We start from the raw sequence: 27,179 nt of genomic DNA, 5'->3' as shown, positions 1-27,179 counted from the left end.
TTTGGTATTTTTCTATATTATGATTTATGTTCTGATTCTTTAGTTGAGCTGTTTTGATTGTTGTTGTTATTATTATTGTTGTTGTTGTTGTTGTTGTTGTTGTTGTTGTGTCTGCGCTTCACCAGGCCCGCTAGTTCAGAGACTTATCACCCATGAAGAAAGCAAGATGAAGAGCTTAACCGGTTTTACTTGCTAGCAAGGGGAGGATCTCAGGGCAGAACATTTGCCCTCGAACTCAATTGACTCCAAAGAACCAGTGTCCCCTGCAGCCTTTTATTCTGTAACACACAGTTTACACAAACACTCATCTTTGAGAGTCCTGCATTTTGGGTCCTTTTTCCCTGTCTGCCTGCACACAGCGTATCATGACATCACAGTTGGAAGTTCCCAAACAAACTTTCCCAGCTGCAAAACATGGCAGATACAATACAAACACCATTCATTTGTTATACAGTAAAGTCAGTGCTTCAGGACAGAAGTAAAGTAAGAAAGATTAATTTTCTCTTCACTTATGTGGAGTTAAATACTTCTGCACTGATGTTGATTTCCATGAATGACATTGGTTTCAAACTGAGCTGAACTTAGAACTTTTAAAGAGTTTTTTAAATTATATTTTATATTTCTTTATTTTTTTCGTTATTTAGCTGCTTTCATCCGAAAGAAGGGGGTTAAAATTGTCTTGAATGCCGCGAGAATACATTCATTTAAGGAACATCATGGTTTTGTGCTCTCTGCATGGTATTATCCTTTTATTATTCTAATACTACAGATTGCTATTACATTGCTATGTCATTGTGGTTCAACCTTATATCACATCTTTTCCTAGTTAAACATTAAGCACTTTTTTTATTTTACACCATAAAACCAGCTTACTTTAGTTTCTGTTCATCACAGTGACTGAGATGAACAGATTCACTCTATTGGCACTTTGCTCCAATAGAGACAAAAATGGAAAGATTGTTAAATGCAAAGTAAGGAAATAATGAAAAGACTGATAAATGAAGATTAAATCTTTTTATTTTTTTTATTCCCACTGCTTTTTCAACTGGTTATAGGATATCATTCAAATTATTTCCAAACACCAAACCTACAAACAAAATGCTAAAGCAACAGGAGCACAACTATGAGTGGAAACCACCTTTTTTGCTTTGATGATTATACAACTGAAATCTGCATACAGTTTGCAAGAGTTGCAGTCTTGTCAGACCAGTCGTATGTGGGTGTTTCGTAACACCACTGAGAAAATTGCATTCCTCTTCATCTGATCACCTAAATGTTAGTAAACACTTGTGGTTATGCCTTTCTTGTTTAACCCTTTAAGACCTACCATAGAACCAAGTCCACCAGAGCTTACTTTATATTTTTACATGCTGTAGTGCCATTTTTGGGAGCATTTCAAGTTGCTATACATCAATACAACTTCCTACAACATATTTTAATAATATGTATGCATTAAGTCCATAGTAACTACATTAATTGCGAAAAAGTGCAATAAACTACAAAAAAATTGAAAATCGTTTTTGGTTCTTTTACATAAATTTCTACTTGGAGAAATTTAAGAGGCTTTATCCCTCAAAACTTTAAATACAAAAAAGTTGCAAAAAATAGTTTACAACAACAGGAAATTTATTTTGAGTGTCTTCATAGTTTTATTTTTGAGATACACCAATTTTTATATACTGCAGGAAAAATGAAAAACAATCCAATGCTGCAAATCTGCAAAGAAAACAGCAGGTGCATCAAAATAAACTATTTCCAGCAGCATTCGAGTTCTAAGCATCCCAGAAACTATTCAGAAAAGCATAAAGTCAAACATGACTTATAAAAACACCAGTATAGGCTTTTAAGGCCTACAAATAAAAAGAACTACATTTTCCGCAAAAATGACGTCACTCCCGGTTTCGGGCAGGAAATGGCAGACATGCGATCGTTTGCGCTGAAGTCTGTTTAAATGGCTGTATCCCAATTCAGGGTCTGCAGCCTTAAAGGCCGCATTTTAAGGCCGATTACGTCACCGCGACGCAACGAAGGCTGTTCCAATTCGAAGGCTGCTCGAAATGCGGCCCTCAAATGCGTCCTTCATTTCCCTGAATTTTAAGGATGTGGCACTGTATACTTCGTGGCCCAACATATCCCAGAATGCATAGCGCCGCGGTGGGTGTGGATAATTTTGCCGGAATAAAACGGCGGATGAGGGGCGCCTGAAGAGTAAACTTTAAGTAAGTACTGAATATTATGTCTGTCAGGGTTTCTGGGTCGGTGACCCAGTATTTTCAGTTCTTGTTCACTGTTTATCTACTGCCTGTTCCACTTCCTGTTTTATTGTGTTAGCCTTGGTCTGTGTGCGTTATGTTCAGTCCTCTTCCCATTAGTTCATTATGTTCAGCTGTGTACTCACCGGTCTCTCATTATCATTATCACCAGTCTGTGTATTTAAGCCCTCTGTTTCTACCCATTCACTGTCGTGTCATTGATGATGTCGTTCAGTTCAGTTCAGTCAGTCAGCCAGCCATTCATTCATTCATTCAGTCGTCCAGCCGTCCAGCCAGCCAGCCAGCCGTTTTCTACCTCTGTTCTGTTCATCCACTCCTTATAATAAACCTTCACCAGTCTTCACCTACCTGCGAGTCCTGCGTTTGGGTTCCTTCCTCCTCGCCTCCACACAACGCCTGACAGAATGACACGACGCGTGCCACGAAGACACGTTAGGAACCCAGCGGACTCGGACCTCTATGAGCGGCAGGAGGTAGCGCTCTCCTTGTGGGCGGAAAAACTCAAGGAGAGACAGCGGCTCTTCGCGGAGCGAGAGCACGTCTTCGAGGGCACTCGCTTGGCTCTGGGCGGGCCTCGGAGACGCCGCGTTCCCCCACCTGCTGCCTCACCTGCACCGGAGCATCTGCCGCGGAGAGTGGACGTTTCACGCCGCGCTTCGGCCGCTCCCTCTCGCCACTCCGCTCCACGCTCACACATCACCTGCCTCATTCACCGGACCTTCAACCTCGCCACGGCACAGTGGCTCCGTCTTCCACCTCGGCTCAACAGAGGCTCCCGTGCCAGAGGCTCGGACGTGTACCCCGCCCGCTTCCTCCTCCCGGAGAAATCGGCGCACACGCCGCCATAAAACGGACTACTTTCAGCCACTCCTGATGGTGAGCTCCAGTGACTGTTTTTCGCACTCACCATCTGATTATTCACTCAAAACGCACAATAACCCCATCTCTGATTCGTGGGATGTTTCCCTCCTGGAGGATTCTGTGGACTGGGAAGATTTGTTCTGCTCTGCTCTCCCAAAGACTGTAAATAGTGGTGGCAGGAAAACCAGAACAATCCCCAATAAACCTGCTAACAACACACACCCAGTCATTATCTCCACTCCCGTCAGTCAGTCTACCCCCACACCAGTGCCAGCTCCCAGGAGGAGGGCAGCTGCGACCCAGTCTACCGCCACACCCGCTTCGGTTTCTCGAGTGGGGGTGACTGGTGTCCAGCCACCTCCCGTGCCTGTCCCAGCACCTAGGCTGAGGACGGCCAGGATCCAGCCTGACCCCCCTAGAGACTCAGCTGAGGCTCTCCAGCCAGTGCCCTCACGCTCTGGAGGCACGGAAGAGCTAATCAGTCCACCACTTCATCTACCACCTGATCCAGCCTTTCACGCACTAGCTCTATCCCTGGTTAGATTAGCTGACGTGTCCCCTGCTCAGGCACTGGCCTTACTAGCTCAGGCTGTAGCTTTATCTCCCTCATTAGCTCAGTCTGTAGCCCAGCCATTAGCCACACCAACCTCAGCTCCGTCGTCAGCCTCACCTGCTGTTCAGCTTCCACTCCTGTCAGTTCCCTCACCTGCTGTTCAGCTTCCACTCCTGTCAGTTCCCTCACCTGCTGTTCAGCTTCCACTCCTGTCAGTTCCCTCACCTGCTGTTCAGCTTCCACTCCTGTCAGTTCCCTCGCCTGCTGTTCAGCTTCCAGCCCCGTCAGTTCACTCGCCTGCTCTCCAGTCCGCTCCTGTCCAGTCTCCCGTAGCTCAGTCTCCTGTCCAGTCTCCCGTAGCTCAGTCTCCTGTCCAGTCTCCCGTAGCTCAGTCTCCTGTCCAGTCTCCCGTAGCTCAGTCTCCTCCTGTCCAGTCAGTCCAGTCTCCTCCTGTCCAGTCAGTCCAGTCTCCTCCTGTCCAGTCAGTCCAGTCGCCCGTCCACCAACCTGTTCAGTACCCAGAGCCTGCTGTGAGCTACCCTGCTGCCCAGCCAGGGGTTTCCGCACCCGCTGGCCCGGCCGCTCCTCAGCCAGGGGTTTCCGCACCCGCTGGCCCGGCCGCTCCTCAGCCAGGGGTTTCCGCACCCGCTGGCCCTGTCCTGTGTGTGCCAGGGGCTCCAGTGCCCACTGGTTCTGAGACCATTTTCGCTGGAGGGCCCGAGGAGCCCGTCCGGCAACCTTCCTCGTCAGCTGGGGGTTCAGGAGAACCGCACCAGCCTCATGCCTCGTCAGCTGGGGGTTCAGGAGAACCGCACCAGCCTCATGCCTCGTCAGCTGGAGGGCCCGAGGAGCCCGTCCGGCAACCTTCCTCGTCAGCTGGGGGTTCAGGAGAACCGCACCAGCCCCATGCCTCGTCAGCTGGAGGGCCCGAGGAGCCCGTCCGGCAACCTTCTTCGTCAGCTGGGGGTTCAGGAGAACCGCACCAGCCTCATGCCTCGTCAGCTGGAGGGCCCGAGGAGCCCGTCCGGCAACCTTCCTCGTCAGCTGGAGGGCCCGAGGAGCCCGTCCAGCCACCACCTGCGGCTGCCTCGCTGTCACCTAGCTCTGCTTCTGCCTCGCCTGGTCCGGCCTCAGACTCGGCCTCTGCTTCGCCTGGTCCGGCCTCAGACTCGGCCTCTGCTTCGCCTGGTCCGGCCTCAGACTCGGCCTCTGCTTCGCCTGGTCCGGCCTCAGACTCGGCCTCTGCTTCGCCTGGTCCGGCCTCAGACTCTGCCTCGGCTTCTGCTTCGCCTGGTCCTACAGCTGCTCCTCAGTCTCCGCAAGCTCCCGTGCCGCCTCCTGCAGCTGCTCCTCGGCCGCCTTCTCCTCGTCGCCGGCGTGGTCGGCCACCGGACCGCCTTCGCCTGAGTGGCCGCCGTTGCCTTCCGCACGGCCGGCCCCCGGACCGCCTTCGCCTGAGTGGCCGCCGTTGCCTTCCGCACGGCCGGCCCCCCGACCGCCTTCGCCTGAGTGGCCGCCGTTGCCTTCCGCACGGCCGGCCCCCCGAACTGTGTCCACGTCGCCGCCGTTGCCGTCCGCACGGTCGGCCTCCCGAACTGTGTCCACGTCGCCGCCGTTGCCGTCCGCACGGTCGGCCCCCTGAACTGTCTCGTCTCGGCCGCGGGCCACGTGGCCGCCCACCTTAACTGTCTCTGTGTGGACTCCGTCCCCCCGTCCTGGGCCCCCTCCGCCCGCCCTGTTCTGTTTTTTTTTTTCTTTTGGCCGTCGGGTGCCGGCCTTTGTCGGGGGGGGGGTACTGTCAGGGTTCCTGGGTCGGTGACCCAGTATTTTCAGTTCTTGTTCACTGTTTATCTACTGCCTGTTCCACTTCCTGTTTTATTGTGTTAGCCTTGGTCTGTGTGCGTTATGTTCAGTCCTCTTCCCATTAGTTCATTATGTTCAGCTGTGTACTCACCGGTCTCTCATTATCATTATCACCAGTCTGTGTATTTAAGCCCTCTGTTTCTACCCATTCACTGTCGTGTCATTGATGATGTCGTTCAGTTCAGTTCAGTCAGTCAGCCAGCCATTCATTCATTCATTCAGTCGTCCAGCCAGCCAGCCAGCCAGCCGTTTTCTACCTCTGTTCTGTTCATCCACTCCTTATAATAAACCTTCACCAGTCTTCACCTACCTGCAAGTCCTGCATTTGGGTTCCTTCCTCCTCGCCTCCAGACAACGCCTGACAATGTCACTTATTTATGTGCAAATGTTTAATAACGAAGAACATTAAACATTACTGTTGGCCACATGTCGGCAAAGTTATGTGACATTAGTGACGTTTGTACTAACTTGGTTTTAAAGCCTTTACTTTAAAATATACGCCATTCAATAGCTGACCTTAATTAGAGAATAATCAAAGCTCATGTAGAAACAAACAAACAAATGAACAAAAGATTTTCTCCTTCATTTCTGTCAAACAAAGCTGTATGAAACATTTCCAGCTGTTAGCATCATGGTTGCTAGGCAACCTGGGCAGCGCGACGGAGGCTAGACCGTCCCATTTCACAAGCCTCGCACTTCTGGCCTTAGCGGTCTTTAAGTATGCGGCCCTTGAGGATCGTTGAGGCTGCGTACTTTAAGGCTGCAGACCCTGAATTGGGATACAGCCACTGTGAGAAGTGTTATGAACAGCTGATCGGTTCGGCAAAGCGTGTTTCTGGAATATTATGTTATTGTTCCTGCAAGCGCTTTTTATGCAGCTTTTGCAAAGCTATATGTGGAAGGAAACTGTGACTTAGGACAAGCTGATGGCATAAGATGTAAGTACAACTCCTCCGGTTTCATATGCAAAAAAAATTATTGCGCTAGCTTACGTGGTTCCGGTTCTACAGGGATTTAAAAATAGTTACGCAAAACGGAGCATGCCCGCTCTGACCGGCTTTAAAGGGTTAACCAGAAGTGGTCCTGCTGAACATATTGAACCTTTAGTAGTTTTAATATATTTTTCATTTTACTTCTGTGGAGTTTATAAGTTTGCTGATCTGGTTGACAGTGTTTTAGAATAGAGTGCTATTGGCTGCGGGGAGGGAGTGTTCGCCCGGGGCACCAAACAGGCTAGGACCGCCACTGGTTCAGGGCAACGATTATCTTGATGCTCTTAATTCTTCTGTTGAGTTTTAATTTTTCATGATAATTCAGTAAAGTGTTTATTCACTGTTTTATCATCTTGTTCATGTTGTTATTGAAAACATTACCTTCATGTAAGGCTAGGTACTTGTTCCGTTAGCGGTATGAGTGGTTTATTTATTGTTTATTTATAAGGAACCCCATTAGCTTCCACAACAGTAGTTGCTAGTCTTCCTGGGGCCCAAACCATCAAATACAATCTACTAAAATATTACACAATAAAGTGGATGCAAAATGTCTGGATAATTTGGCTCTTGCAGTAAGTACTTGGACCCCTGGATTTTCCCCTCACTGTATATATTCTGCACTGGTGTTGTAAATAAACTGTGTTGGTGTCACTATCGACCGTGACACCAACCAAGTTCCCATCATCTAGATGTTTATACCAGTTATCTGTCATAGCAATGAGTGCTGAGCTGGTGGAGAGACGCGGTTTGTAAGCATGTTGAAACTGAGTAGATGATTTTCTGTTAAGTAATGTTGAATTTGCTCATAAACAATCCTCTCCATAATTTTACTTAGAACAGGGAGCAGACTAACAGGTCTGCTATCAACACCATTAAAAATGTCGTTCTTGTTTTAAGGAAAAGGAATTATTTTCTATTCTTTCCACTGCAATGAAAATAAGCTGCATGTCAAAGATCTATTAAAAATGTGACATATAGGAAGGGATACAAACTTGGCTGCAACCAGGGACGGACTGGGACTAAAAAAACAGCCCTGGACTTTGGGCCCGGCCCAAAGTCATCGGCGGGCCAATAGACAATAGGACCAAATCTGGCAGAACAAATTCCCAAGTCACTGCCATCAGTATACTGTAGTGAATGCCTGTTTGATAGGAACCCTAACTCAATGTTCCTCACAGCAGTGGAGGAAAAAGAAATAACTGACATTGTAAACCCTTTGTAAATATAAAATATCTACTGATTGTAATGATATTGACTTGAAAAGGTCATAGAAGGAATTGTAGGACCTCTAACATACATCTGCAACTTATCATTTCAGACTGGAAAAGTTCCAAACAAAATGAAAATAGCGAAAGTTGTGCCGCTGTATAAAACTGGGGATAGACACCACTTCACAAATTACAGGCCTGTTTCTTTCACAATTCTCCAAAATCCTAGAAAATAATAAACAACTGTTTAATAAACAACTAGACAAACTCTTAGATAAATATAAATTACTCTCTGACAGTCAATATGGATTCAGGTCAAAAAGGTAAACTTCACTGGCATTAATCGAATCAATTGAGGAGATTGCAAATGCTATAGATCAGAAACAGTGTGCAGCTAGACTGTTTCTGGATCTCAAGAAAGCATTCAACACAATCAATCATGAGATATTAATTAATAAACTGGAATGATACAGGATCATGGAGGGTTGTACTGCACTGGGTGAAAAATGATTTAAGTGACCAGAAACAATTTGTGAAGCTGGGTGTCTTACATCATCATGCTTGGACATTGCCTGTGGCGTTCCACAAGGCTCTGTGCTCGGTCCAAAGTTATTTATTATTTAAATAAATGTTTCCTGATGATTTCCATATATATATTCAAGCTAACGTTTCACTTTTTAAAATATACTCTTGAGAACTTAAGTAGTAGAAATGTGTCACTGCTATCACAGTGATATCATATTTATTCAGTTTATGGTATTGCCTTTCTGGCTGACATTTCTACCAGTAAGAGGAATACTCTGTCCAATGAAAACGTCATTCAAAATCATTCTGATTCTTACAAATTATATTGGCAAGCTAATTTTTCATTAGTTTCAAAGCCAAGTTTGTTTTTACAAGCAACTTATTTTATTTACATCCTAGCTTACTATGAAATTACTACAGTGAGCTACTTTATACTGCTCAAAAAAGATAAAGGAGCAGTTTGAAAACACAGATTTCAATAAGAAAGAAATTAATGTCCATATTTATACTCACTGGGTAATGTGTTAGCAACAAAAGGATAAGACATTGTTTGATGGAATAAAATGGATAAAATGATCCACATAGATGACCTGCGGTGTCCTTTAATGGTTATGCCTCCCAAGGTCATCACTGACCCACCAACAAACCAGTCATGCAGAACATTTAACAGTATTTCCTGAAAAACCTGTTTTCCTAATAACATTTAAATTTAAAATAATAGATTACACAGCAGTCGGGGACAGATTTCATCACAGTAGATGTCTCTCTGAAAGCACTTTAAATAAGTCTAAGGACCTGTAAGGTGGAGAAGAAATGTTATCTCACTAATTTAGAAGATCATCATTTAGACTGGAAATATAGTTTGAAGCTTCATTTACAAAGCCCTCTGTAAAAACATATACTGGTCAAAATAACTCCAAGATTCCTAGATATATTCTGAGATACTGGAGCAAATAGAATATGGGATATCCAGGCTATTAAGTCTTTAAGACATAGCTGTAGCTTGATTGATTGATTTATATCATCTGGCTTCATGGATAAATAAAGCTGGTTAGCAATGAAATTCATAGCGAGATAAATGTATGCTATTCCTTCTAATTATACTGCCTAAGCAGGCGTGTATATCATAAACGGAATTGGTCCTAGCATGGAATACTGAGAAAGTCCTAACATTAATGTGTGAAGACTATCCATTCACATGAATGAACTAGAATTATCTGATAGATATGATTCAAACCATTGCTTTGCATTTTCTTTAATCCCTACTGTGTGTTCTAAGAGCTGCAATAAAACATTGCTTGATACTGTTGACCAATGAGAAAGTTGATATTGGATATCATTAGCTCCCACATGGACTACAATCCACTTCAAAAATTCAAGTGCCAGGAAAACAGTAAGTCTTTTCCATCTTCATCCTGATATTCCAGATATGTAGTCCTCCACAGAAAAGGTTGTGGAGCATGATGGTGTGAGAAACAAGACAGGATTAGCTGCAGTGTCACAAAACTCCCTGGCTGTGGATTAGAGCACGGCAGTGCTGGAGGCACTGAGTACAGAACAATAAAGAGTTTTTATTTACAGAAGCACCAGTTGATCTATTTACAAAGTGGGGAAAAGACGGGTTCTGGGAATCCACACACAAACAGGGGGGAAAGACACTTGCAGTCCACACACACTCCAAAGACCACACTCCGTCCACGCCTCACGCTCCTCTTCATACTCCACAAGAAACACAAAAGCTCGCTCCAATCCTCACACACTTGATCTATCAGGTAGCACAGGGGCAGGTCCACGGAAATCTATTCACAGCGATACAAAAGGTTACTATAGGAAGATCGCCAGGGAAACACGACAATAAACCGAGCTGGGGTTAACACTGACGAGAGTCGGCAACAGTCCAGCAACGAGAAACACAGAGCTGCCATCTTATAAAGGGACTGGAACACTGTTTGGTGATGAGCCACAGGTTTGTGATTATGACCAGGTGCGTGGGCCAAGGGCAAGAGCCCACAGGTGAGCTCCGCCCAGGCAGTGAGAGAAGGAGGGACAGAGCAGGAACACAATCGAAACAAAAACACATGTAGCCACACTGAGCCGACCGGGTCGATACAGGGACCCTGACAGTCTTTTACTTTTAAAGTGAATGTTCTCTTTTTCCTTTACTGTGAGCATTTAAGTCAAAGCAGTTTTAGTCTTTGAAGTATTTACTTTTGCTTGGATGCTGGAGTTTCATAGCACAAAATATACAATCACATAATTGACCTGGTCAACTGACGATATCCAAAGATGTTTGTATTTTGTGTTTGAACAGAGGCAGTTCTGCAGGATGTGATAAACCCTTAGTCTTTTTCCATTGTGCCATTTTAAAAGTTTCCTTTTAATTACCATTCATTTTAAAAATCATTCATATTAAATAACATTTATATCTTTATTTTCATATAACACATATCAAATCCAAACTGCAAATTACTTCAAACAGAAATTATAAATCTCAAAAAGCGTAATGAAAGTATATTGCACACAGTGAAGAGAATAAAATAAAATTTAAACAATTATTAAAATAAATAACAAAAAATATTTGAACTATACGACTTGAATAAAATAAAATGAGGATAGTAAAAAATAACACAGTACAAATTACTTAATTTTAGATTATGGCAGTGAAAAGTCAGGCTAAATTTTTGCTTTTAAAATCTACTCTTAAGTTATTTAAAGAACAGTGAAGATAAAACTTCATTCAGCAGATGAAATTAAAATGTTCCAGAAGTTGTCAGTAGATGTTCATGTTGTGCCAGTAGAGGGCGCTGCAATTGCACCAATCTGTGGTATGCTGCTCATGAGTCGTATGATCATGTCTTGGGGCAGTCCGTTGGATATCAGCACATTTTTGATCTACAGAGGGGGAAAAATGAAGAGAGATATTCTCACTGATTTTTATTATACATGTGAGGGTTCTTTAGAAAGAAGCAGCAAAGGTTTTAAGAAACTGTGCTCACATAAAGAGTTTTTATGATGAAGGGTGTGCCTGTGTGGTTTTGCATGTCTATCATGTGTGAACAGTTTAACATGCAGATGGAAAGCTGAGTCTTGTCCTGTGGAGGTGGCTCTTCTATGTTGTGCCATGCGCTTGTGAAGTGGCTGTTTGGTCTCTCCAATGTAGAGGTCTGGGCATTCCTCGCTGCACTGTACAGCATACACCACATTGTTAAGTCTGTGTTTTGAACAGAGGTGGTGGTTTACGACGCCAACTCTCTGCCATCTACAATCCAGTTTTGAGATCCCTCCCCAGACGCCTTAACGCCCACTCACATCCTGGGCCATATGACCTCAGGAATTCGATGATAAGGTGGGGCCAGGTTTCACAATGAGCTCACCCGAAACCCTGGCTGATTTGGACCCACACCCAGTTTCACACCTTGGCTCAGGCGATTAGAGGATCATCAGGGGGTCCTTTTGTCCCTCTGTGGGGGGATACTCCCACTAGGTTTATATCTGGGACTCTCCACCATTTGACCTTAGAACTGAAGAAGCTTCTCGGATGAGAGGTGAAACGTCTTCAAGCAAGTTAAAGAGGTCCAGACGCTTTTCTTTGCAAACTCCTTTGACTATGATGACCTGGATGACTGATCCTTCACAGACAAGGATAAAGGTCACTCTTTCGAGGATGCCAATGTTCACATTTTGGACAGAGAGGACAGATGGTTTGAAAGAGGAGTGAAAGAAGCCATTTATGTCCACTGTGAGCGACCATCTTTGAACAGAGGCGGTGGTTTACGACACCAACTGTCTGCCATCTATAATCCAGTTTTGAGTTCCCTCCCCAGACGCCTTAACGCCCACTCACATCCTGGGCCATCTGACCTCAGGAAATCACATGATAGGGTGGGGCTAGGTTTCACAATGAGCTCACCCGAAACCCTGGCTGATTGGGACCCACACCCAGTTTCACACCTTGGCTCAGGCGATTAGAGGATCATCAGGGGTCCTTTTGTCCGTCTGTGGGACCGCTGAGTGGAAACAGCTGAGCCGCTGAGCGAGGAAGCCTCCGTAGAGCCAAGGTGGGAGGTGAAGCCGTTGTTGCACGGCAAGGTTGAAGGTCTGGTGAGAGAAGCAGCTGGCGGATGTGCGAGAAGTGGGACAGCGAGGGAGTGAGCAGCCGAAGCTTGGCCAGTGACGCCCACTCTCCGCGACGAATGCTCCGATGCAGGTGAGGCAGCTGGTGGAGGACCATGGCGTCTCCGAGGCCTGCACAGAGCCAGGCGAGTCCCCTCGTTGATGAGTGACAAACTGAAGACCGTGTTTATTATAGAGTGGATGAACAGAACATGAAATGGAGGACTGACTGAATGACTGGCTGGATGGCTGGCTAAAAACACACACAGGAATGATGGCAGTGACAACATCAATGACACGACGGTGAACAAGTGGAAACAGAAGACTTAAATACACAGACTGATGAGGATGATAATGAGAGACCAGTGACTACACAGCTGAACTTAGTCTAACTAATGATGCATGGAATGAACTTACTTATAATGAACATGGAACACAATACTCATGTAGACCGGGTGGCACAGAAAAAACAGGAAATTAGAACAAATGAGCCAACTGTGGGAGTATTAACAACTAATAACAAGCATTTTCTTTCTTCATGTCAACAAATATAAAGGAATGAAAATACAACATGTAAGACAATAAAATACAACATAAAAATAACAAATTAATTGAAAGCTTGTCTATATAAAAATGTATTCAGCTGCTTTTTAAAAGAATCAATGGAGTCAGTACAGCATAAAAACAATCGAAGAGTATTCCACAACTGTGGCGCCACTTCCTGAAAGGCCCGATCACCACGAGTTTTAAATCAAGGGCGTGTGGCCACCAGCAGTCTCTGATTACCTTTCAGCAGGTCGATATGTATTGGGAAGCTTGACCAGGGACCCTAAAGGTTAGAACAAAAATTTTCAAATGAAACCTAAAATTTACAGGCAACCAGTAAATCAATCAATCAATCTTTATTTATAAAGCACTTTTCATACAAAAAAAAATGTAGCACAAAGTGCTTTACATAGTTAAAAGCAGCCCACCCCACCCTCCAACTCACTCCCCACACTCTCATTAACATAAATGATGTGAATACACACATATCTCCCCCCCACACACACACACACACACACACACGCGCGCGCACACACACACGCGCACACTTAAAGAGTAAAAATTGGGCTGGGCTCGCATGAGCCAAGTGAGGAAACACTATAACAGGGAGCCGTCTGCACCGGGAGCCGGTCACAGACCGCAGCCTCCAGGCTGGGCACACAGCAGGAGGGAGGCCAAGGAGCCCCCCAGCCAGACTGAGAGGAGCCACAGTCGATCACAGCCCCGGTGCAGAGAGCGCCCTCTGAGGAAACACTGGAGATATGACACAATAGGATATATACAGGGTAAAATGATAAAATAAATAAGAACAGGATACAATATAAATATAAATAGAGTAAGAAGATTAAAAAATGAATAAGAATAAAATCAATAAATATTAGGTAAAGTCTAAATTAATAATAGAATAACAGGATAGAATAAATAAGCATAAAATAAATAAACGCTAAGTAAAAGCTAAATTAAAAAGGTGGGTCTTGAGCCTGTTCTTAAAAACATGTACGTTCTCTGCGGCCCTGAGCTCCTCCGGCAGGCTGTTCCACAGACGAGGACCGTACCACTGAAAAGCTGCCTCTCCGTGAGTATGTGTCCTGACTTTAGGGACAATCAAAAGGCCAGTACCAGAGGACCTCAGGGTCCGCGAGGGTTCGTATGGTAAAAGCAGATCTGAGAGATAAGAAGGCCCAAGACCATTAAGACATTTAAAAACCAATAAAAGAACTTTAAAATCGATCCTGAAACACACGGGGAGCCAGTGCAGCGATTCTAAAACCGGTGTAATGTGGTCTTCGTCAGCACACGAGCTGCCGAGTTTTGTAAAAGTTGTAAAGTTGAAATATTCTTCTTAGGGAGACCAGAGAGCAGGGCATTACAGTAATCAATGCGACTGGTAATAAAAGCATCTCCGTGTTGGCCCGAGAGAGAATAGGCTATATTTTTTAGATGATAAAATCCAATTTTGGTTACATGTTTAATATGTGGGATAAAACCAAGCTCAGAGTCAAAAATAACACCCAGGTTTTTCACTTGTAGCGAAGGACATAGTGAAAATGCCTCTAATTTAGACAAGAGTTTCTCTCTCTGAGCCTCAGGACCGACGATTAAAACTTCAGTCTCGTCCTGGTTAAGCTGTAAAAAGTTTTCTGCCATCCAAGATCGTATATCTAAGATACAGTTAAAAAGGGCATCCATTGGTCTGGTGTCATCAGGAGACACGGAGATGTACAGCTGAGTGTCATCAGCGTAACTGTGGAAGTTCACTCCATGCCTCCTGATGACACTGCCGAGAGGGAGCATATACAAATTAAAAAGTACAGGGCCTAAAACCGACCCTTGAGGCACACCACATGTCATTCTATGGATCTTAGAGGAGCATGTATCCATACTCACCATAAAAGTTCTGTCTGAGAGATAGGAAGTGAACCAGTTGTGTACAGCACCAGAGAGGCCCACCATGTGTTTCAGTCTGTTTAAAAGAATAGCGTGGTCTACTGTATCAAAGGCTGCGCTTAGATCCAGTAGCACCAGGACTGAGAGCTTTTGGGAGTCCCAGTTACATCTAAGATCATTTAAAACCTTTAGGAGAGCCGTCTCTGTGCTGTAGGTTCACCCTAAATCCAGACTGGAATATCTCCAGGATCTGTCTATCATTCAAAAAGTCATTAATCTGAGTAAAAACAAGTTTTTCTAAGATTTTACTTAAAAATGGTAAGTTGGATACAGGTCTGTAGTTATTAAAATCATTACAATCCAAATTGCTCTTCTTCAGAAGGGGCCTCACCACCGCCGTTTTAAAGGCAGCAGGGAAGACACCCAACTGAAGAGAGCAATTCATCATGTATAAAAGCTCAGCTTCAAAGAATCCATAAAGTGTTTTAAAGAATGAAGAGGAGATTGGATCTAAAAGACATGTGGTGGGTCTCACTGTGGAGAAAACTTTCTGAAGGTTCTCAGCATTAACCAGGACAAAGCTGTCCAGTGTCTCCTCAGGTACAATCGAGCCCTCAGATGTGTTTACAAACATATCGCGATTAGATAAAACATCAGATCTGATGGCGCTGATTTTTCCCCTGAAGTGGTCTGCAAACTGCTCACAGAGTGAGTCTGTGGGGGTTCTTTGGGAGCTGTTAAAATCAGGGTTAAATAAATGATCTATGGTGGAAAAGAGGACCTTGGGATTATTTTTGTTATTACTGATTATTTTGGCGAAGTATGAATTTCTTGAGTTCCTTAATGTATTATTGTACATTTTAAGTTGCTTGCAAAATATTTGATGGTTGATAGTATTTTTATCTTTCCTCCATCTCCTTTCTGCTGCCCTGCAATTTCTTTTGAGTTTTTTGACTTCTTCGTTTCTCCAGGGTGATACATGTTTTACGTTAGTCTTTTTGGTGGTGAGTGGAGCAACGGAGTCAAGGCTTTTCTTCAGTTTGCTGTTGAAATGATTAAAAATCAAATCGCAGGGTGCAGGTAAAATCACAGGGGGGCATTCGTCTAAAACCCTGGTAAAATTTGCAGCCACTTCAGAGGTTAGATAGCGCCTCCTCACAGTTCGCACCGAGGTCTCCCGCTGAATAAAACCGGTGATGTTAAAAAACACACAGTAGTGGTCAGAGACAGCCAAGTCAACAACAGAGGACACGCTGGTGGACAGCCCATGGGTGATGACCAGGTCCAGAGTGTGTCCTCTGTTGTGAGTCGGCTGCGTGACGTGCTGGGTAAAATCCAAACAGTGAAGAATGTTTAAGAATTCTTTTGCTGCAGAGTCAGAAGGATTATCTATGTGCAGGTTAAAATCACCGGTTAAAATTATCATATTATAGTTTGAATGTATGTTTGTTAAAAATTCTGAGAATTCCTTGATAAAAGCAGCGCTGTCTTTAGGTGGTCTATAAATTGTGACAGATAAAACTGGAGGGCTGCTGAAAACAATAGCATGGAATTCAAAAGTGGTAAAATGATCAAATAAAATTTGTTTGGTGGTGAGTGTGTTGTTGGTTAAAGATGCAGTCCCACCACCTCTCTTACCACTTCTAATAGAAAAAGAGAAATTAAAATTTGGTGGGGAGGCCTCAGTGAGAACAACTGGTGCATCCGAGCCCAGCCATGTTTCAGTTAAAAATAAACAGTCAAGTTTATTATCTAAAATTAAATCATTAATAATAAAAGACTTGTTCGACAGAGAGCATACAGTAAAGGGAGGCTAAAACTGGAATAATATGAGATTCTCTGTTGGTGCTTGTTAAGAGTTGTCCTGCACTGTCTGAAGATGATTTAAAGCTGATTTGTTAAAACAAGTAAAAAGACCATTGCAATAATCCACACGGGAAGAAATAAAAGCATGAAGAATCATCTCAAGTTCAGCCTTTGACACCATTAGTCTGAGTTTTGAAATATTCTTAACTGTGTTAAAGAATAACACGGCCAGAGGGGCCGATGGCGCGATATGGCAGCCTCGCTTCTGTCAGTCTGCCCCAGGGCAGCTGTGGCTACAACCGTAGCTGCCTCCACTAGTGTGTGAATGTGAGAGTGACTGAATAGTGGCATTGTAAAGCGCTTTGGGTGCCTTGAAAAGCGCTATACAAATCCAATCCATTATTATTATTATTATTATTATTATCATTATATGTTCTTAGTGCTTATTTTCTGATTATATTGTTTTATGTATTTTAACAATAAAGGCCTGTTTAAAGCAAAGCCAGCTGTGAGAGAGAACTAGGTCAGAGGGTGACAGGTCGCCTTAGCAACAGAGGCTTAAGTTAGGGAAGTTTAAAAAACAGGAAGTTTACTGCAGAGATGCAGAGGCATATTAATAAAATACAGGAAACCAGTACAGGGAGAAAAAGCGGAACTAAATAACACACACACACGCACATCAACTCAGGCCAGAAGAAGTTATTTTTATCGAAACTATGTGTGACGTGTAAAGGACCAAACTAACACCTGATATGATATACATTTTTGGTTTCTAATGCTAGGGTTTTGCAACTGGCTTTGGGCTGTGCAGGTATCTCTCTTCCAGAAGATGATTGAATAAAGAATTATAAATGTTTTGACCACTCTGAGTCGGGTTTTTCTCTGCCACAAAAGAATGAACAAAAATCAGATTTAATAACTGAGATCGAGCTATCAAATTTGACACAGAGGGTTCTACTGTTCGATTTTACAGAAGGCTCTAAGAAGCTGATATGCTGCCTAATTTCTGACATCATATGGTTGGGAACAATAATTAAAGTTTCTGTTTTATCAGAGTTTAGCTATCTTTAGCTATCTAGCTAGCTTGTCTATGTTCCGTTATCTTTCCTGCTTTACTTTGAAGGGTCTGGTGTTCCATGTTCAGTGTGTTTAGTTGTACTTCCCCTGTGGTGTTCAGGTTCATTTGTGTCAGCTGTGTTTCCCCAGGTATTTCGTCTTCCCTAATTACCCTTCTGTGTCTTTATGTTCTCTGTCTTCCTCTGGTCAGTGTAGGATTGCATTTTTGTCTTGTGCCATGTCTCTCTAATCCTCAGGTTTATTTTATACTTCTGTTCAGGTTCATGCACCTGTTCAGATTCATGTTCATGTTTTTACAGTGTTCATAGTTAATACTAGTTTCAATTTAGGTCTTAGTTTAGTTTTTTCCCCTAGCTCGCTTTGCCTTGTTTTCTGTTTATGATATCAGCATTAATAAAGGCTTGCCTTTTGTTTAAACCTTACTCTCTCTCTCCTGTGTCTACATTTAGGTCCACACCTCAAACACCCCAAATGGTCTGCTGTAACACAAGGGAGGAAGCACTTTCAGAAAGACATCTAGTGAGTCCGTTGTTTTCAGCATCTACATGAATCTTAAAATCTTCCACTATAATTATTTTATCTGAGCTGTTCCTTGTGTTTTCTAGTTGTGGATAAGCAGTGTTGGGCAAGTTACTTCGAAAAAGTAATTATAGTTACTAGTTACTTCTTCAAAAGAGTAACTGAGTTAGTAACTGAGTTAGAAGATTCTAAAAGTAATTAATTACTTGAAAAGTAACTATTGCGTTACTTTAAAAAAAAGTTTAACCATATGGGGTCCATTTTTAACTGCTTTTGATTTTCCCTCCACATTTTACCTTTAAAAACTATTTACTTTGCCTTTTTTGGTATCATTCTTTTCAGCACAACCTCACGTGTCTGAATTTACAGTTATGTTTTCATTTTGATATACTGTATTAACACAACTGATCTAAAATCAGACAAAAAACATCCAAATAGAAAAAGTTATATTTTTTACTGTAACAACCACAAACATGTTTATTGAATCATATTTCATAACTTTAAATGCAAATGTAAATTGTCAATTTTAAAATCATATGCACAAGTTTTGCAAAGAATAAAGTTATTTGCAGCCATTTACTTTCTACACTTTTTTTAAAATAACCATTTCAAACTATTTACAGAACAATCAGCTGTTCTTTATTCAATAAGATGCCACACAAATTATTTGTGCCACTCCAAATATTTCTGTCCACTATAGAGGAGAACATCACAGCCTGACACCTGGAGACAGCAGTCACCTCATTGTTTTGACACACAACACAAAACTATCCACAACACTACACACTAACTACACAAGGCGCGCAGCTGCTTAAAGCTGTAGCACCATGATTAGTTACGTAGACAGCTACTTCCGTGTGTTAAGCTGAACGCAGCTTCAACCGTCTGTTGAAAAATACTAACGTGACCGCACTGCATTTTCTTGTTAGTAACAGTAATGGCGTTGTAACGATAGAAATAGTAATTAGTTAGATTACTTGTTACTGAAAAAAGTAACGCCATCACTTGCAACGCCGTTATTCCCATCACTGTGGATAATCAATCAGTGTATCTGTGCTAGACTAAGGATACTCAGTGCAAAATAACATTTAATCTTCACAATCTAACAAAAGTACATGTTAATTCATTTCAGATTATAGCACTGGAGAGTCAGACTAATGTGTTGCTTTTAAAGGCTGCTCTTGAGAAGTGATTGTAATTATTAAAAATGTGTGTTAAAGAACAGTGAAGACAAAACTTCATTCAACAGCTGAAAGGAAAAAGCTCTCGAAGCTGTCAAATGTTTATGTTGTGCCAGTTGCACCAATCTCTGGTTTGCTGTTTATGAGTCGGATGACCGTCTGTTGGGGCAGCCCTTTGGATATTAGCGCATTTTTTATCTAAAGAAAGGGGAAAAAAAGAAGAGAGAGATATGATCATTTTCCCTTTTTTTTTTAAAGATGTGAGACTTCTTTAGAAAGAAGCAGCACAGGTTTTACGAAACTGTGCTCACAGAAAAATTTTTTATGTTGAAGTATGTACTTGTGTGGTTGTGCATGTCTATCATGTGTGAACACTGTGAAGAAAATCAGGATGTTTATAGTATGGCCCCATACAGTCATTACTCAAAGTGGGATCATGTAGACAATGCTCAACCAGACAAATGCTGTGTCCAAAGAAAACTCTGATTCTTACAAATTGTGTTAGCAATCTTATATGCAATAGTTTCACAGCTGAGTTTGTTTGGTTGTGTATTTTTACTTGTGTCCTAGCTCTTTATGGAAATTATTACTGTCGTTGTCCTGAGTCTGGTGACTCAGTGTTCTGTGCTTCTTTATTATGATCTTGTTTATTCTGATTGTGTTTTCCATTAAGATTCGCCATTTGTTAAGTTCCTGTTCTGTGCCTGCCCTGGTCCCACTTTTCTGTGTTCCCTCTGTCTGTCCATGATGTTATTATGTCTGCTCATGAGACTGTGTATGTTAAGTTCTATGTCTCGTCTGGAGCTCTGTGTCTGTTGTGTACTTCCTGTTTTACTTTGTAGGTCTGTGCCTTATGTCAGTGCGTTCAGCTTTGTGCTCTCCCTGTCAGTGTAATCAGCGTCAGCCGTGTCTCCTCTTAGCTCGCTTCACCTTTTGTATTTAGTGTCTGCATCTTCCCCTGCTCGTTGTCCTGTCGTACCCTCACTTTCACTGTGTGTTCTGTTTCCCAGCCTGCCTGCTTGTTTAGTTTGTTCTGTATTCTCAGTTTAGTTAATTTTTTGTTCAGTTGCTTTCCAGCAATAAAGCTGAGTATTTTGAGTTATGTAAGCCTCCATAAGTCCAGCATTTTGGGTCCTCTCTGCCTGCCTGCACACAGCCATGACGATTACAGTGAGCTACTCTACACACTCACACTGTCTATAATGGGATGTGTGTGTTGCAAAACATCAATTTGTGAAATTTCTTCCCTCATACATATTCCATGATTAACTGTAAGTGGTATCATTACAGAGTTCAGGCGTTTAAGAATCACAGCAACTCAGTCACAAAGTGGCAGACCACATAAAATCACAGAGCAGGTTTTCTAAATTCTAAAGGCACATAGTGGGTAAAGGTCTCTGGCATTAACATCAGCGATGTGCACATGGAGGTTCATGTCATGAAGTTGTCATGCAATGTTCCCTCTAAGCTGCGCACTGCTGGCACGGTCTCTGCGCAGAAAATATCTGTATTGCGCAAAAAAAAAAAAATCAAACCTAAATTGAAATTAAAGTAAATATGTTAACAATCCTGTTTTGCAGTGTTAGTCAGTGACTGGCTGCTCCAGTATGGGATTAGAAGAATGCCACCTTATCCCATAGTCCAGCCACTGAAGCGATTTACATTTGTATATACGCAGCTAATCAACGTCGTCGACAGGCTGTGACAGCGTCCTTATGTGCCAACACCGGTGTTTTAGCTAGCAAAGCGGCGTGGCTGATGTAGAGTGAAGCCACGTTAATGACAACGTGTACAACCATTGGAGATGTGAGCAGGACAGACGGAACAATTGACGGAAAAAGTGTGGACTTTATACCAGTTTTTAAATTGTGTTGATCGTGTTGACTTCACACCTCCTCTATTCACCCTGCTCACTCCCCCCCACCCCCAACTGCAGCATCCAATACACACTCAACACAAGGCTCCAGCCTGTCTCTCTCAACCACCCAGGTTAGGAGGGAACTGAGGAGGATTAATGGCAAGAAGGCAGCGGGTCCAGATGGCATCAGCTCGAGGGTCGTCAGGTCCTGCGCGGACCAACTGTGTGGGGTGATGGAGCACCTCTTCAACCTGAGCCTGAGGTTGGGAAGAGTCCCACAGCTCTGGAAAACCTCCTGTGTTGTACCAGTGCCAAAGACTTCACGCCCCAAGGACCTCAACAGCTACAGGCCGGTGGCTCTGACATCCCACCTGATGAAGACCCTGGAGCGGTTGGTCCTGGCTCAGCTTCGGCGCCTAATAAGCTCATCACTGGACCCACTTCAGTTTGCCTACCAGCCTGGGATTGGAGCGGATGATGCCGTCATTCACCTCCTACATCGTTCCTTCGCTCACCTGGAGACCGCTGGGAGCACTGTGAGAATCATGTTCTTTGATTTCTCCAGTGCCTTCAACACCATTCTTCCCTCGGTTCTAAAGGACAAGCTGGTGAACTCTGGAGTGGACCATCACCTCACTACCTGGATCCTGGACTACCTCACCGACCGACCACAGTATGTGAGGACTCAGGGCTGTGTGTCGGACAGGGTCGTCTGCAGTACGGGGGCCCCACAGGGAACGGTTCTGGCTCCGTTCCTCTTCACCATCTACACTGCAGACTTCTCCCACAATTCCACCCAGTGCTTCCTGCAGAAGTTCTCTGATGACTCTGCAATAGTCGGCCTCATCACTGATGGGGACGACAAGGAGTACAGAGGTCTGACCCAAGACTTTGTGGACTGGTGCCAGCTGAACTACCTCCAGATCAACGCCAGTAAAACCAAGGAACTGGTGGTAGACTTCCGCAGGCACAAGCATTCTCCACTGCAACCACTGAACATCCAAGGTATGGACATTGAGGCTGTGGACAGCTACAGGTACCTTGGTGTTCATCTGAACAATAGACTGGACTGGACTCATAACTCAGACGCCCTCTACAGGAAAGGGCAGAGCAGGCTGTACCTGCTGCGGAGACTCAGGTCGTTTGGAGTGGAGGGCCCACTCCTGAAGACCTTCTATGACTCTGTTGTGGCTTCTGCTATCTTTTATGGCGTGGTCTGCTGGGGCGGCAGCATCTCTGCTGGGGACAGGAAGAGACTGAACAGGGTGATCCGAAGGGCCAGCTCTGTTCTAGGATGCCCTCTGGACCCAGTGGAGGTGGTGAGTGACAGGAGAACGGCGGCTAAGCTGTCATCCCTGTTGGACAACATCTCCCACCCCATGCAGCAGACTGTGACAGCACTGAGCAGCTCCTTCAGTGGGAGACTGCGGCACCCACGGTGTGGGACGGAGAGATTTCGCAGGTCTTTCCTCCCTGCTGCTGTCAGACTCCATAATAAAGACTTTAACTGATCAAGCACACACATCCATACATATGCAATAATACTAAGTGCAATAATCCTTTCTGTCATCGTTGTATTTTTACTCAGTTGTATATAGTATTTGTATTTGTATTCTATTTTTATCTTATTGTATATTTATTTTATTTTATTCTACTGTATATAGTATTTTATTCTATTCTGTACAGTTGTGTACTGTATTTATTCTTATTGTATTCTAATTTTTGCCTCATAACTTTTGCACTGTCCACTTCCTGCTGTGACAAAACAAATTTCCCACGTGTGGGACTAATAAAGGTTATCTTATCTTATCTTATCTTATCTTATCTTATCGGCCACGTAAAACCAGAGTTATGATAAAAATATGCGATGTTTGGTTTTCTTCCTGAATACTATCGTTGTTTATATTTACTGCGGGAAGAAACGTTAAAAACTGCGTTTTATAAAGAAAACGCTCGAAAGCCTGTGAGCAAAACCAAAACTTCTGCAGTCACTTAGATGAGTGAACAGGACAGGGAGGAACGCTTTGTGCAAGGAGTGAAGGAGTGCCATCTCTGAATCCAGGAAGGGGCCTAAGGGTACATCTTAAATGCTGTATAATGCTCCAACTCTCTGTGAATGGTACTCATGGCCATTGAATCAGTGGTTGTTGATCAGGGGTCACAGCAATTATTTATCCTGTGGCATATTATTGATCAAGAAACTGACCTCACACCACACTGTCAATTCATTGGGCTGGTTTCAGTCAATGGTGTGTTTATAAGATTGGGGAAACTGCAGTCAGCTGAGGCTGAAGGAGTCACTTGGATGAGTGACAAAACGTAAGCATTTACTTACCTGTGTAAGGAATGTATCTCTATCAATTTTAGACAAGTCCACCAAAGAGGTCATCTTCAATTTGAGAACTGTAACATCTAGAAACACAAAGACACTTTAGAATCCATTAGAAATCACTGAACTCTATTCAGTGCTGAGCTACAATTACAGCAAGTAGTTGCATTCATCAAAGTTTCCAAGTGACATCAACTCTGTTGATAATCTTTTAATTCAGACCAAATAAATTTTTTCTGTTTTGTGTTTTGGTACGAGCCCTGTGTTTATCCACGAAGGCTTAGTTTGCTTTACTTAATAATGTACTTACTTCCTGCTAGCATTTTGATTGTGATTGTATATTTCTTACTTTGCTGATCTTGAGATTAGTCAGTAGATCACACTGTTGAGGCTATGTCCACACGTACCCGGGTATTTTTGAAAACTGAGATTTTTCTATGCGTTTGCACCTTTTGTCCACACGTAAACGACGTTTTCAGTCACTGAAAACGGGGATTTTTAAAAACGCCTGCCAGGGTGGATTTTTTCGAAAACTCAGTTTTTGCATTTACCTGTGGACGAGGAAAACGGAGAAAACACAGCGTCAAAGGTGTGCGCCTTTTTGACGTCACACTGTGCTCCACGTTATTGTTTCTGTGAAATAAATTTCTACAGTGGCGGACTTAGACAAAATACTGTTACTGTTAATTGTACTCTCTGCAGTGTTTAAATGCTTACATATACACACACAGTTACTGTCCCTCCACACATAGGACTCGGTTCTGCTTCTATGCGCCATCTTTGTTTACTATTTCCCACCGAGGCTGATAGATTTGTATTGTTGATTGTCATTTATGCTTAGAAATATTCAACCATATATGCTTAGAGGTGTATAATCGATTGTGTAGTAATAGGATGTGTGATCCTTAATAGTCTTCAAAGACTTTGTGTGCATTCCAGAGTGTTCTGGCATTCACACCTACATCCTGGGAGCATGGGAGAGGTCATACCTTCTCTTATTGTTTTATGGTAGGATAAACGTATCTATATCTGTTTTACTCTAAGTGCCTTTTGTTTAGATGAACTGCTGGACTTTCAGATCAGCAGGGTTAGGGAAGTCATTTATGGGGTCACACTCTGACCCCACACACACACACATACTTACACAACGCACAGGCAAGGTACTCTTTGTTTGTATGTAGACGTCATATGTTAATGAACCAATGTATATTCATGTAACCTCAATAAAAGAGCAGTGTTACGGGGGAGCAGACGAGAGCAACTGGGGTCAAGCGAAGGAACGGCGTTTGTCCGGTTCTCTCCCGTGCACGAGAAACATAAAGAACTTTGCCTACTTCGTGTCTTGCTTGCTGTGTAATTATATTGTCCTCAACGTTCCAGTGAATAGGTTCAAGCTACAAACCTATCAGAGGCTTCTAGACTTCTGATTGGCCCATATTTCTACACGGTTAGAAATCTGCTTCTTTGGCATGTTCCTAGCAGCGTTTTCCTTCATTTTTGCATTTAGGTGTGGACGGGATTATTTTTTAAAACGAAAACAGAAAATCTCTGTTTTCCAAAATACCCGTGTACGTGTGGACGTAGCCTGATTGTAGATAAAACCCCTGTGTTTTGTGACCTGGTGAAAATCACCTGTAATTAGTGCATGCCTTTATTTTGGACTTTTGATTTTGTATGCAGTTAGTCAATTCACTCAGCATACTTTAAAACCAAGTACTTTGCAACTTGTGAATTGAGAGTATTATGTAGTGTAAAATAAAGTGATATAAAACTGATATGATCACATTTGGGGCGATCGTGGCTCAAGAGTTGGCAGTTCATCTTGTAATCGGAAGGTTGCCGGTTCGAGCCCCGGCTTGGACAGTCTCGGTTGTTGTGTCCTTGGGCAAGACACTTCACCTACCGCCTACTGGTGTTGGCCAGAGGGGCTGATGGTGCGAGGACCTTGGGATTATTTTTGTTATTACTGATTATTTTGGCGAAGTATGAATTTCTTGAGTTCCTTAATGTATTATTGTACATTTTAAGTTGCTCGCAAAATATTTGATGGTTGATAGTATTTTTATCTTTCCTCCATCTCCTTTCTGCTGCCCTGCAATTTCTTTTGAGTTTTTTGACTTCTTCGTTTCTCCAGGGTGATACATGTTTTACGTTAGTCTTTTTGGTGGTGAGTGGAGCAACGGAGTCAAGGCTTTTCTTCAGTTTGCTGTTGAAATGATTAAAAATCAAATCGCAGGGTGCAGGTAAAATCACAGGGGGGCATTCGTCTAAAACCCTGGTAAAATTTGCAGCCACTTCAGAGGTTAGATAGCGCCTCCTCACAGTTCGCACCGAGGTCTCCCGCTGAATAAAACCGGTGATGTTAAAAAACACACAGTAGTGGTCAGAGACAGCCAAGTCAACAACAGAGGACACGCTGGTGGACAGCCCATGGGTGATGACCAGGTCCAGAGTGTGTCCTCTGTTGTGAGTCGGCTGCGTGACGTGCTGGGTAAAATCCAAACAGTGAAGAATGTTTAAGAATTCTTTTGCTGCAGAGTCAGAAGGATTATCTATGTGCAGGTTAAAATCACCGGTTAAAATTATCATATTATAGTTTGAATGTATGTTTGTTAAAAATTCTGAGAATTCCTTGATAAAAGCAGCGCTGTCTTTAGGTGGTCTATAAATTGTGACAGATAAAACTGGAGGGCTGCTGAAAACAATAGCATGGAATTCAAAAGTGGTAAAATGATCAAATAAAATTTGTTTGGTGGTGAGTGTGTTGTTGGTTAAAGATGCAGTCCCACCACCTCTCTTACCACTTCTAATAGAAAAAGAGAAATTAAAATTTGGTGGGGAGGCCTCAGTGAGAACAACTGGTGCATCCGAGCCCAGCCATGTTTCAGTTAAAAATAAACAGTCAAGTTTATTATCTAAAATTAAATCATTAATAATAAAAGACTTGTTCGACAGAGAGCATACAGTAAAGGGAGGCTAAAACTGGAATAATATGAGATTCTCTGTTGGTGCTTGTTAAGAGTTGTCCTGCACTGTCTGAAGATGATTTAAAGCTGATTTGTTAAAACAAGTAAAAAGACCATTGCAATAATCCACACGGGAAGAAATAAAAGCATGAAGAATCATCTCAAGTTCAGCCTTTGACACCATTAGTCTGAGTTTTGAAATATTCTTAACTGTGTTAAAGAATAACACGGCCAGAGGGGCCGATGGCGCGATATGGCAGCCTCGCTTCTGTCAGTCTGCCCCAGGGCAGCTGTGGCTACAACTGTAGCTTGCCTCCACCAGTGTGTGAATGTGAGAGTGAATGAATAGTGGAATTGTAAAAAGCGCTTTGAGGGTCTCGAAAAGCGCTATATAAATGCAGTCCATTATTATTATGAAATTTTACTGTTTTGATGTGACCAGCAATTAATAGACATGAACTAAAGTGAGAGTAATATATCCTGCACTAAGACAAAGTAACTAAGTAAACATCACCTCATTTCATTCATACTCACATGATGGTTTACTGGGTGTAGTTGATGTAGGTGTAGTAATTGGAGTACTGGTGGTAGTACTAGTAGTAGTTGGAGTAGTTGTAGTACT

At 43.1% G+C, this 27,179-nt stretch overlaps 1 protein-coding gene and 1 long non-coding RNA gene across 3 annotated transcripts in view; both read right to left on the bottom strand.

The window, feature by feature from the left end:
- Positions 1-27,179, bottom strand: part of LOC120718571 (mucin-2-like) — a 61,684-nt gene that overhangs the window by 27,080 nt on the left and 7,425 nt on the right. The window lies entirely within an intron of this gene.
- On the bottom strand, positions 19,014-27,128 carry LOC120718574. The gene is made up of 3 exons (XR_005692517.1): positions 27,092-27,128; positions 23,598-23,674; positions 19,014-19,602 (listed from the first exon to the last, which is right to left on the bottom strand). It is a non-coding gene; the product is annotated as an uncharacterized LOC120718574 (long non-coding RNA).

The sequence above is a fragment of the Simochromis diagramma genome, unplaced genomic scaffold (genome assembly GCF_900408965.1).
Source record: "Simochromis diagramma unplaced genomic scaffold, fSimDia1.1 OVJJ01000531.1, whole genome shotgun sequence".
NCBI classification, from domain to species: domain Eukaryota; kingdom Metazoa; phylum Chordata; class Actinopteri; order Cichliformes; family Cichlidae; genus Simochromis; species Simochromis diagramma.
Note: the sequence above shows the minus strand (reverse complement) of the source record. Positions and strands in the feature narration are given on the sequence as shown.